We start from the raw sequence: 13,487 nt of genomic DNA on the forward strand, positions 1-13,487 counted from the left end.
TTTACCAATACACGAAAAAAAATGCTGAGCGATGTTCTTTGGAGTTTCTGGCTCTTTGGAATGAGACTCAAATGACATGGACCCTGCCATGGGGTGAGCTTAGCAGTTTGTTCACTTCGTTTTGAGAGCTGTGTTAACCATTTTGTTCAGATTGGCTGGGTTAGACTTGGGTTTAATTTATGTATTATACTTTGACTTAAGATGGTTAAGTTAATTTATACTTAGTGATACGGACGACAAAAATACTTGATTCTTGTCAAGTGACGCGGTCATGCAACGAAGTATAATGTGTTTTGATTTTGAAACGTCCTCTTTAGGGGCCTGTCCAATCTGATGAGCTCCTTCCAGTGACGCTTACAAGAATCATGGGGAAACAGGTCTTTGAAAAAATGAAAGCAAAGGTCAGACAGGGAACCAAGGTAAGCAGTTTCAACAAAATCTCGAACTGACTTACAATTAGCCATTTATCTGACACTGCTATAAGGGAAACTAACAATAATCTGCCTTGCTCAAGGACACATTGCAAGGTCAGCTATTATTGACATGGAACCTGTGACGTTTCCATTTCAGGATGGTCTATAATTATTATTGCCATCCTCTCATCACCCCTCATTTGTTTCATTCCTGTTTCTGTGTAACTGATAATGAAACTAGAAAAAGTGCTCCTCGGAGCACAGGTCTCCGCCAGGTCAGGTAGGTTATTGTGGCCTCCTGTTGGTGCTATAATAGGCTAATGTGAAATGGGTGCCATTCCTTCTTAGGCCTTGCACAGCAATCGGACACTGCATTCATGATTTGAGGCATTTTGTTCAAAAAATTAGTTTTGCTAAATTAGACCTGCTGGTGGCGCTATAACAGGCAAATGTTAAAAGGGTAAGATTTGTTTCTTAACATAGTGTGAATGTGCGTGCAAAGTTTGACCGTAATCGGACACTGCGTTCATGATTTGCGGCATTTTGTTCAAAACGGGCCACTGCTGCAAACTATGTGGATCTTAGCCAATCGGGATGGAATATGAAAAAATTAAACAGATCCGTGTTAATCGCATGACTATAGAGATCATGTGTACTGATTTGCGTTGAAATTTGGATAAAATCGGAAGGAGTAATGTAAAGAAATATGTTTTACATAAGTCGGCCTCCTGGTGGCGCTATAAAAGGCAGATGTGAAAAATGCAGGGCAAAGGTTTTTCCTTGACCTCTATAGTGCACATACAAAGTTTTACACAGATTGGTGCAGTTATAGGTAAAAACACGAATCGGGCTGTTATAGCGCCACCATGAGGCTGATTAGAAAAATCTCAAGTGGTATTTCTTCCTCGGCATAGTGGGAATGTGCGTGCAAAGTTTCACGGAAATTGCATGCTGTGTTCATCATTTGAGGCATTTTGTTCAAAACAGAGCAGTCCTGCAAACTTTGGAAGCCATTTTTAGCCAATCAGGATGGAATATGAAAAATCTGAAACACCCGTTTCGTTTAATGACTATAGAGATACTGTGTACCGATTTGCGTGATGTTTGGACAAAATCTGTAGGAATACTGTGAAAAAATGTGTTTTCCAAAAAGCCTCCTCCTGGTGGCGCTATAACAGGGCCATGTGAAAAAATTGGGGCAGAGGTTCTGAATTGGCATCCAGGGAGTGTGTGTGCACAGTTTTGCTGCAATCAAGCCAACGGTGCGGGAGATTAGCTGTCCACAGACGGACGGACGGACGGACGGACGGACGGACGGACGGGGGGGGGGGGGGGGGGGTAAAACATACTCTCTCGCCATGCCTTTCGGCCTGGCGGAGGCAACTAATGCTAAATGCAGAGGTGTTTTAACAAACAGCACACGTACATTGTTATGCTTTAGGTGTTTGAGGGCTACGTGGATGACTGCAGGAATACAGATCATGCTTGGGTAGAAACCACTGTTCTAAACATTCACCTGGACAGACAGGGCCTGCTTATGTCAGACATCAACCATATGGTGAGGACTCAAATATCTTGTTTGTACAAATAGGTACAATGCAAATGGTTTCATTCCAAAATAAGATGTCCACCATTTGAATAAGTGATTGCTACTGTATTAGTACAAAATTATAACATTTTTAAAGGTTAATAGGTAACTGGTGTCCTTTTTTGACAATGCATTGACACTTATTTACTGAATCCTCTGTATTTATACTGAATGGTTTGGGTTCATTATTTCTTCAGGTGGCCAGTAGCCTGCATGGCTCTGCAGAATTTATCCAGTGGCAGGAGCTGAGCAGTAAAACACAACTGTGCCCACACCAAAGAGACGCTCTACGAAGGGTCGCAGAGCTACACAACAGGAAGTTCTGACAACGTGACTGCAATACTGTTACAGGCTGTGATCCGTCCTCAGGTTTTAAAATTTGTCTTAAAATATGGCCTTTCATTTATCAAGACTAATGTTAATGCACTGACAGCATCTGACAACAATGCTAAAGATACAATGCCATAGTCTACCTGTTATGTGTCACATAAACATATTGGCACTGTAATCTGGATTTATGTGGCACACACTGAACTGTGCACTCTAATGTTGTATATACAGTATGATGAATATATGCCTTCAAATCTGCACTTTAACCAGTTTCTATTCATTTTGGCATGTCAAGGTGTTAATTATACTGTGTGTGTGTGTGTGTGTGTGTGTGTGTGTGTGTGTGTGTGTGTGTGTGTGTGTGTGTTTATGTATGTGCACACACACACACGCACGCACGCACGCACGCACGCGCATGCACGCACGCACGCACGCACGCACGCACGCAAGCACGCACGCACGCACGCACACACACACACACACACACACACACACACACACACACACACACACACACACACACATACACACACACACACACACACACACACCCACACACACACTGTGTACATACAGTATACAGTACTGTATACATACAGTACTGTATATTCCACGTGTTTATTAAATCAAACACCATTAGCCTTAATATTGATTAATTACACAATAATAAAATAATGGGCCTAAATAAATGTGAATATGCTATAGAAAAATACATACAAGTTATTTTATAATTAATTTGCTGCATAACAAAAATAAACCACATTCAAATGCTTTGAGTGTCATGTCTGCGTTTTTCTGAATTCAGTTCATAATCAATATCTGTCAACTCACTCAACTCCAAACAGAATATTCCTTCTCCATCTGTCAAGCCCACCTCGTTCCTGTAGTTGCGGAGCCAACTTCTGAGGGCGCTCATTGGCTGAGTGAAAGTGCTTAGGTGGCCAGCCGCCAGAGTGCAGTATCGGTTCAACGCCCTCGCAGGCTCAGCTACAATACATTCCCTTGTTTAGGATTTAAAACCCTCACAAAAAGAAGAAAGAAAAACAAATAATTTAAAGAAATAATTTTTCCGAAGGATCAAGGATGTTCTGATGGCGATCTCGCGCAGTGTTTGTGTTTAAATCATCTGATGTCAGTTTGGTCTCCATTTGATTGATACCCCATTGCCGCCATGTGCTCCACCCCGAAGTGAAGGATCTATTTTTATCCCACATCAACCCAAGCAGAGGTTACAGGTGTACAGAACAGAGTCCGGAAGTGACGCCGAGGCTCACAAGACATGGATTAAACCCAGCGTTGCCATGTCGGCTTATTATAAGCGATTTTGGCTTATTTTTCTGTAAAATTGCTTGATAAATTGGTAGGTGTGGGTTGCGTTTTTTGGGATGGTTTCTAAAGTGTACTTGCTTATTTAGGCTTGCTTCCAATTTCTGTTTTTTTTTTATTTAAACCAGTGGTTCTCAAATATTTTATGAAAATATTTTTTGCTAGGGAGAATTTGTTTTTCAAAAAATATTCCAAATATTCCATATTTTATTGCAAAAACAAAAAGAAATACAAGCTCACAGCGCGTCGCATCGCGACCTGGGTCTGGGTTTAAAGTGCTTATGTGCTTATAGTTGCTTCTTTTGGGCTTGTTTTCCTAGACCTGGTTGCTTGTTTCTCTCGCGAAACCTGGCAACACCGATTAAACCATTGGATTACACAGTAAATAGACGGACCGAGCAGGAACGGTGGGACCTCCGACAGAGCGACGTAGTGAATGGTACCTTGCTTTCTTTATTATTAGTTTTATATTTTAAATTGCATAGAGCACAACGGTGAAAATGTTTAGGTTACTACAGTTGTATTATTTATGGACATGGTTTCATTGTGGGATGCATGTAGCCTAAATGGCTAAAGCGGCTGTCTTTGGAGCTTCGGTTATTAGGCATTGAGGCATTATTACCATTAACAAGCATTTACAGCGCTAATATATTATCACTAGGATACTGTTTATAATAGAATAACACTCTCTTGCAACTCAATATGTAAGTCACTGGTAATGGAAGTAGGTCTATTTAATGTCAACTATTTTCATTCAAAAGGGTAGCTGAAATTGTTGATACCGGGTCTCTTGTCCCGGCTTTTATAGAGTTTTAATAGGTTAGAGCTCTTTTTCACCATTATTATGTAACCAACCAACTGGACAGTGCTGCTGTAGCATTCTCTCTCTCTCTCTCTCTCTCTCTCTCTCTCTCTCTCTCTCTCTCTCTCTCTCTAGTTGTATATTTTAAATCGTAAGCACAATATATACACACACACACACACACACACACACACACACACACACACACACACACACACACACACACACACACACACACTATGTATTTCTACAACAACAGGCATATATAAGTATTTTTCCTTGCCTGTTGTGGTACAGTAGCCTAGTAGGAAGTTATAGGCTATTGCACTTATGCAAGAGATGGGGGAATATTGGAGCATTGTAAAGACTTCTATTGGAATATATATATATATATATATATATATATATATATATATATATATATATATATATATATATACATACATACATACATACATACATACATACATACAATAATTGTATTTGTATTTTTATGACGTGCAAGCAGTGAAAAAGGAAATAGCTTTTGTAGGTTATTTGGAGTTGTGTGTCTCGCATTGTATCGCATCTATGGTGTATTGTCGACCTGATACTGTACATGCTGAATATGCAGAACTGAAGAACTGTTTTGTTTGATAGTTATCAGAGCATTTTCCCTATTGCCTTGTGTGGTACGGATGATGACATAATGTAGCCAGAGGAATAGAGGGATATAGTCTTTCACAATGTATATAATTTATATAAACCAATAAATCACTCATCAGACTGTATTCCCTGCTTGCTGTCTATACACTTCCACTATCATGCTCTTGAAATGTGTCATGAACCATTGAATTGTTCATCTAAACCAGTGGTTCCCAAACATTTTAGCTCAAGACCCAAAAGAAAAATCTTACGTTTGCCCGAGGACCCAAACTAGTGGAAACTTTTTATGGAAATTATTAGATTTTTTAAATTTTATTCATGAAATAGTTTTGAAAAAAAGGGTTTCATCAAGGGATTTGAATTGTTTTTTAATTGATGAAAAGTTGTGATTTTCTTTTGTTCAAACTTTTTAAAATCTTTTGAAATAATATATATATATATATTTTAAATGTAGGAAACGAAAAAAAGGGGATATTTACTCGCGACCCATAAAAAGTGGTCCGCGACCCAAACATGGGTCCTGACCCACAGTTTCAAGCGATTGCTGCTTTTCACTCCTGTGCTGTGCTTTGGTTTGACAGTGAGCCATATGTGAATTGCTGCATGTGTGACGCCTGGATGCTGTGTACTGTCATGAGAGAGCGGTGTTGTGTTCTACTCCATTGTGCTGACTGGGACATTTCCAGTAAGTGTGTCCACGTGTGTCACCAATGGCTTACTGCTCCTGTAACCGCTGCTCGTCTGCCATCAGCTGAGTGGTGCAGGGTGCAGTTACAGGTCACACAAGGCACCAATCAGCCAAATGTAGTCCCCCGCAAACGTGTTGAAGGGCTACATCACTCTCATGTTTTTCTTTGTGTTCTTAACTATGGCACAAAGTCACCTAACACCAGCTGTAAAATGTGTGAATAGCAAAGCGTGGAGTGGTTTTGCGTTTTAGGCCCTCTACCCCAAAGGCAAAAGGATAATGTGATAACCAACCCACTTACGGAGAAAACTGTGGTAATTTGTTTACAATAGCTTTGCAGTGTTCTTGGTGTAGTAACAACTGGCTCCATAGAGTATAGGCCTACATTAGAGTCTTGTATGTTTTGAAATAGAACTTAGCATCTTGTGCACCATCATCTGTGAATCAACAGATTTGTTTGTTACTATTGGATAAAAACATGCATCCATCTAGCCACATAACAGAGTCAATGATTGGGATAGGTGGGTTGCTTAGTGGATCAGCACCACAACCATTGGAATAGAAACCATGCATCAGGGTCAGGGATTTGCCTTTTCATTTCATTCAAATGGAGGGAGCGGTTAACGTCACGTGTTACGATTATTGGTCCTCGGTTCAACACTTAGGCCCTTTTGTCCTGAAGAAGAGGGTCGCCCACAGTGACGCTGTTGCATAGCAACGTGGTTTGTCCAGTTGTCAAGGGAACCCACACATCTGAGCCATCATCATTCAGTCCGAAGCGTGGTCGAGCGTTGACATAGAAAGGGGGCGGGCTCTGATGCTGGTGCTGACAGGAAGCTGTATTTATGTAATTGACATGTGTAGCAGCAGCAGTGCTGCCATGCAGCTGGACTGATCTCTGTAATCCCAGCCCTTGAGACCAGGGCCTACAGTGTTTGTTTTAGGTCTCATTTTTATAGCAAAGGGCTCAGTGAAAGGGAATTCTGTATGCTGTCAAGCTGTAAGATGCATGAGTAAGCCCTGAGATTTCTGTTTCATAACAGTGAGTAGGATGTTGGCTTCTTGTTAACCTGTTTGTTTGTTTGTTTTACATGCAAACACAATAGCACTCTTTTTAATAGGTTATAACATTGTGACTTATTTTGCATTGGCATCCAATCCGATGTTTGAGCGAGGCTATATGACATGGCTGTTGGATATTTTAGAGGACTGTTTAATATAAAACAGCAGGGGGATATAGGGAATTAAAAAAAACAGTTAAAACGACAGAGGCGTGCCGTCTCAAGCGGACTTGAGCCATGGGAGGCACCACCGAGCAAGCTGAGGCGAGCGAGTCGCCGTGCTGAACGTTGCGAAGTCTGTTTGAGCTGACGCAGTGCCGTCTGAGTTGTGTGTCGATAGGGACAGAATCGTAAATAATATATTCCCCAAAATGTTACTTTTTTGCCCCCCCCTTCAAGTCACATGTTGACGTTGGTCAATAAGTCACAATATGAGTTTTGGGGGTGAGACAGCATTGTATGACACGGAACTCCATTATGGGCATAAAAAGGACTTGTCGTCATACATAATAACGAAAATAGCTGATCTACAAACTCACAATGTATTCATTGTGACATGCCGAGGATCCAAGATGGCGGCACGCTTGTTACACGCGCTGCTAGATGTTATGTTTATTTGTTCTTATGTTATCTCTTCCTCACAAATTACCGTTGATCCGTTCCAGTGATCTTAAACTTTTAGCTAGTTGTTATTTTGTTATTGTTGGACCTGTTTTCATTTAGTTTTTAACTCGAAAACTTCAACTGTCTGCTTCTGAGAAGCCCGATCTCTCGATTGTCTGGTTTGGCTACTGGACCTGACCTGGTGTGCGACGCTGAATCATACGTGCGGGTGCTGTTTCTGCTGAGGGTGTGTCCCCTGGACGGTCTGCTCCGTTCCTTGGGCGGTTGGCGTTGGCCCATGTTTTTTTTTTATTATGATCTTTCATTTTCACCTATTATGACACGCCCAAAATAGAGACCTTGTGTAGGAAGTGGTTGAGTGGAAAAACGCAAACAACAGGCAAACCTCGGACTAAAGGAGGGTTGTGAATGTGAACATAAATGGCTGGCCCCCTCTCTCCCTCTCTTCTCTTCTCACCCTCTCCTTTCCTTCCAACTGAGTGACATTTCTGTAATGACACTGTCTGAGCTCCACAGGGCCCTGACTCTATCTCATCCTTCCCCTACTGTGCTCTCCATCCTGGCCTGGCGTGTCACATTAGGAGGCTGCCTGGCACGCTGCACAAATCCATAGACTCCTAAATGCCAGTAATGACGACTTGGCTTGATGAAGAAAATAAGCATATTCTGTCCTCTTGGCCACCCTGTACTGTTGGCCATGCTGGAGATAGAATGTTGTCATCTGCCAAGGGTTTATTGAGCAGACTTGCAGACTCTCTCTGCTGGTCAGCCTGTTCAAGGAGTGATTGAAAAGTTGGGTTATGCCCCACAGCGCTTGGGCCAGAAGTTTTACAGTGAGGATTTCGTTCAAATTTGTGCACTGTGGCAATGCTACTACTGTTATAGTAATGGCTTTGCCACCTAAATATACTTTGCTGAATGTTGTCGCAATGCCACCAGGTCATGTCAGGTGGTTATTATGGCAGCACAGTGATAACTAGCATAATTATGCATATCTGAACCATTAACTAATTGTGAATGCTAAAGAAATCACACCGTGTGTATTTTCTCTTGGAAGTGTAATTTCTTGGAAGACTGCTTACAATCGTGCAGGTGGGTTGATTTTATGTGTACAGTATGTGTGTAGATGAGAGTGCACAATATGCACATGGTTGTAAATGTAATGCTTTCTTGTGATCTCTGTGCAAGCTGAGTTTCTATAATTACCCCAGCCTGCAGCACCTCATGGGGAGCACATTAACACACACGAGTGGATGAGCGACAACTCAAGCACACACACAAGGCACTCCGGCTATATTGTGTGTGTGTGTGTGTGTGTGTGTGTGTGTGTGTGTGTGTGTGTGTGTGTGTGTGTGTGTGTGTGTGTGTGTGTGTGTGTGTGTGTGTGTGTGTGTGTGTGTGTGTGTGTGTGTGTGTGTGTGTGTGTGTGTGTGTGTGTGTGTGTGTGTGTGTGTGTGTGTGTGTGTGTGTGCGAGCGCATGCTTTTATGCATTGTGTGGTATCTGTGGGTATTCATGTAGAATAAAGTATGTACATGGGCTGCATCCTCCCAGTGTCCTTTCAGTGCATATTATACACAGAGTAGCCTCTGCCCCGACAACCATGCTCGCCCCTCAGCTCTACACTGACATTGTGCATCACCTCAGTCTGACACAGCACATCGAGCAGCAGGCAACCGGGGCCATACCTTACCCCCTTCTACCCCACAGTGGTAATCTCAGCCAGACCATCACCTTCTGCCACCCCCTGCCTCTCCTCCCTAATCCCCCCTCTCTCTCTCTTTCTCGCTCCACATTAAAATTGCCACTCCCACCCACCCCATCAATTTAATTCTCCCCATCCCCCTATAACCTCCTGCAAATCTGGGATGATACAGATGGCTGCATTATGAGCACCGTCTTAGCTCCTGGGGTGTGTTCACTTGGCTTCTGTCGACTCACGCCCCGTAATTCTTTTCAGTGGAATTGCAAGAGTCATAATTGAATACAAGACATCTTGTCTTAGATAATGTTACTGTACTTAAGACGATGTGCTGCTGTGCTGTGCTGCTGGGTTCTATATAAAAGCCATGCACGCAATCCCACATGAACCAGGCTTGGGATTACCAGGTATCTAGTATTGTGGAATGAGAGAAGGGGGGGGGGGGGGGGAGGGGGAGGGGGAGCAGCAACAACCTGGCATACTTATTGTCCACTGTTCTGATTCCTCCTACTGCCTACTCTGAATTGATGATTGAGGGAATCTGGATGGTTGGACGGATTGAGGGGGGAGGAAGCGAGCAAGGGAGGATTGTTGTGGACAGATTCCTCTGGGAGTAGTGAACAGTCGTTATGTAATTTCCTCACAACGCGGCTTGGCCAGGCCGTTGGTGGGCCCGGCCTTCACTGTAATCTCACTAGCATTATCTGTCTCTCGGAATCAGAATTTGTGTGTACAGCCACTCACTCTGCCATGCCTGCGTTCCCCTTTCCAACCAATGAGCCAGTCCTGTTTCTGTCTGTCCCCTTTTCTGTTTTTCTGTTAGTCGTATGTTGTTTTGTTTCTATGTGGTGAAAAATGGCTGCTTTTCGTTTTCGACACAGCTATACCGAAGGAATTTAAACTTCCTGACCAAGGTTTCGCAATTATTGAAAGACAATGTGCAAGAGTGATTAGAACCAAGCCTAGTCCATACAAAGTTTTGAATTGCTATTATATCTTCATGCATTTTACTATAGAATGGTGAACAAAAAATGCTTGGGAATCATATTGTGGGCTCAGACCTACCCTGTTTCATGAGGATAACCAAAGAGAGAAAATTTGTGTTGTTTATGCCTCAATAGTTCTTCTTAAGCCAATCACAGAGGCTGAGAAAGTCCCTCGCCTTTCGTTTGCTTACATCGCACACGACACAAGTTTATTGCATAGATGACTTATAGACAGTTACTGAACCAGCAAATACTAGAGCATAGAAGATGTGCTTACCTTGCAGTTATCATGTGTATATCTCCCTTCTTTGATTTATTATGCATTTTATTAATTATTTTTGTTCTAACTTCAGAGTCTCAGGTAGGAGACACTAGGAGACTCTTTGAGTCTCGTACCGGAGGCATTAGCATCTTTCCGCCGGTCATCAAATTATTGGCTCAGGAATGCGACAGAAACAAAGAAATCTCCAAGAATTCAAGGCTTCATGAGGTGTGTAATTGATAGACAATAAGTATTTTTTGGGGTGAACTACTCCTTTTATGCTGGCATATCATTTTCATTTCCCTCTCTGGGATCAATAAATGTTGTCGAATGTTTAATCTATACACCGGCACAGCCTGAAATGTACAGTAGAGGTAACTCGCGGCATACATTATTTTGTGTACTATACGTGTACGTTATTGCTTAAGCGTCAGCATGGATGTGCGTGACTGCTGTGCTGTGCGTTGGCAGATCGGAAAGGTAAACCACTGTGTGGCCGATGATGCTTTTTCTCTTATTTATGTGGGAGACACAGGAGCTGTCAGTGTTGCTGTTCCGCTGCTGGTGAAATAGTAATGAGTGTGTGTAACGGAGCTAGACCAGTGTGACTTACAAGCTGGAGAGGACAGGCCACATGCAACCCTGACTATTGGTACAGTGTTGTCGGCCTGTGCTGTGTGTCAGTAATGACAGGGAATAAAGCTTTACCTACTACTGGAATACGGATAACTGAGAGAATGAGGTGAGATCTCCCTTATTAGAAATTGTTGTTTGGCCTTGTTATCCCCATTCTATCACAATGTAAACACCAGTATGATAGTCTTTCTATGGGGGTAGCAGACCGTGTCTACAAATTAAGCCTACATTTTGAATGTGCAGATGACATCTGGTTTGGAGGTCTGATTTGGTAATACATTCACAAATACTTATCTGCAATACTTTGTTTTAATGGGCATTGGGCTATATTTCCTCTTGACTCAAAGAGTACAGCGTGTATGAACTGTGCATTCGCTTGCCAGCGCCTATCCTATCATTTCTTTCTATATAATGGAGCAGCTCACTTAGCCCCTGGCCATTTCACATGCTCTCCCAGCAGCAATGGTGAAAGCCACGGCACAAGCTTTCTTCTTTGTTGTGTCTTTGTTGTGCAATTTCTCTATTCATGTTCAAAGATTGAAACTCATCAATTGTACAGGAGAACACGCGCTTAAGGGAGTTGCTGTGTGCTTTTCCTAATGCTACGTGGCTTTGCCCGTTTCCACATGAGCACACAAGCTTGTGATCTCTTGACCTTTGGAATTTTTGGTTATAGAACAGAGATAGACAATCTTGCAAAGCAAACAGGTCTGATAGCTGAACTCCCTGCCTCTGTGTTTTGTCTCTCTTTCAACTTTGCTGGTCAATGTACAACTAGAATTCTAGTTCACGGGAACCCCCCTGATGTGTGCTTTTACAGGCAGCATCATCATCAACAACAAAGTTATTATTTGTCTGTTGGAGAAGCCATTTTGGTTGATATAAGGGACTTTATATTCTTTAGGATTTTTGGATTCATAAACCAGTTTTTAGGTTTTGGACAGAGCCAATGCTCAACCATGGCATTCTGATGTTTAGCCTAACATTGGTCCAGTCTGACCCACTTGTCCTCGGCCATCTGCGCCATGACTCATTTGAACGTAATTTCATGCCATTTATAGGGTGTGTTGAAAGGCCTCTGCTTTAGCCTCCTCTCCTGGACAACCCCCAGCTGGCTGGGGTCTGGTGGCCTGGAGGGCAGAGATTGGACAAAAACGTCACTCTTGTGCTCCCCCATCCCCCCCATCTGACTCCATGGATCATTACACACACACACGCACGCACGCGCGCGCGCACACACACACACACACACACACACACACACACACACACACACACACACACACACACACACACACACACACACACACACACACACACACACACACACACACACACACACACACACACACACACACACACACTTCTGTCTTGATGGAGAAGAAAGCATGCACGCACCTGCACTCACTCACATACGCTAACCACCCTTCTTTGTCCCATTCCACACCCCAAATGTTTGGGTCCGTAATGAAAGGGGAAGGAGCATCTGTTCCCTGAGCCTTCGGCCCTCCCACTCAATCACAAGTCCTTTTTAACACACACACACACACACACACACACACACACACACACACACACACACACACACACACACACACACACACACACACACACACACACACACACACACACACACACACACACACACACACACACACACACACACACCACTGATATGATATCTCATCAGTCACTACCTTCCTAGCCTCCTTTTTCTCTCCTCTCCCTTTCATTATGCAGAGAATCAGATGCTCAGTCAATCTGTGGTTAGACTGAAAGTTCCTCTTCTTACTCTAGTCTGTAGACTTACTATGTATGTATATACTGTATGAATAATTAAAGGTGCTGTATGTGATATTTGTTGGTTAAAACAAAAGGTTTTTGTTATACATTTTAAGCTCAGTGTTTCTCCAGCTCTTTAATAAACAGAACATTTTCAGGTGGGTCACCATTTTTTTCCACCAGGGGGTGGCCCTGAATGCATCTCATGAGTTTGTACACAGTGGCTATGTTTCGCTGGTTTGATTTGAACTCTTTCTTTTGTTGATGCAGGTGAAGAGGCGTTGAGAATCTAGTCTGCTCCCTCGTCACACCTGCAAGATGCTCCCCACAACCAGGTCCGTACAAAACACACACCAGTGCAATGCAAACACGTGCACATGCATGCATGTGTGCTGTACATGCATTTGCATTCATAGATCCCGAAAGCACAGTGCATGCGCACAGGATTCATAGCCTGCAGACCAAGAGTTTTGACGTTGATTAACTGACCTTGTGAGTGACTCTGCTCTTTGGATCTGTGTGGTTAACTACTTAAGCCCTATACTTCATTGCACAACAACAAATAGCGGAAATAGAAGATATACAAGCTGACACTGCCTCTGACCTTTTAATATTTCTCAGACATTCTTAACCTTGTCTATGG

At 42.8% G+C, this 13,487-nt stretch overlaps 1 protein-coding gene across 2 annotated transcripts in view; it reads left to right on the plus strand.

The window, feature by feature from the left end:
• The first annotated feature begins 4,020 nt into the window (after window positions 1-4,020).
• The window catches only part of map3k13 (mitogen-activated protein kinase kinase kinase 13), a 38,045-nt gene continuing 28,578 nt past the window's right edge, over window positions 4,021-13,487 (plus strand). The window contains exons 1-2 of one of the 2 annotated variants that reach the window (XM_080456472.1): window positions 4,021-4,096; window positions 13,115-13,179. The gene's annotated coding sequence lies outside the window, so the exon portion shown is untranslated. Of the gene's footprint in view, window positions 4,097-11,065; window positions 11,169-13,114; window positions 13,180-13,487 lie in introns of those variants that run through there. The other variant, XM_080456473.1, reaches the window with a different exon arrangement.

This window comes from Gymnoscopelus braueri, assembly GCF_963280865.1.
Source record: "Gymnoscopelus braueri genome assembly, chromosome: 18".
NCBI lineage: Eukaryota > Metazoa > Chordata > Actinopteri > Myctophiformes > Myctophidae > Gymnoscopelus > Gymnoscopelus braueri.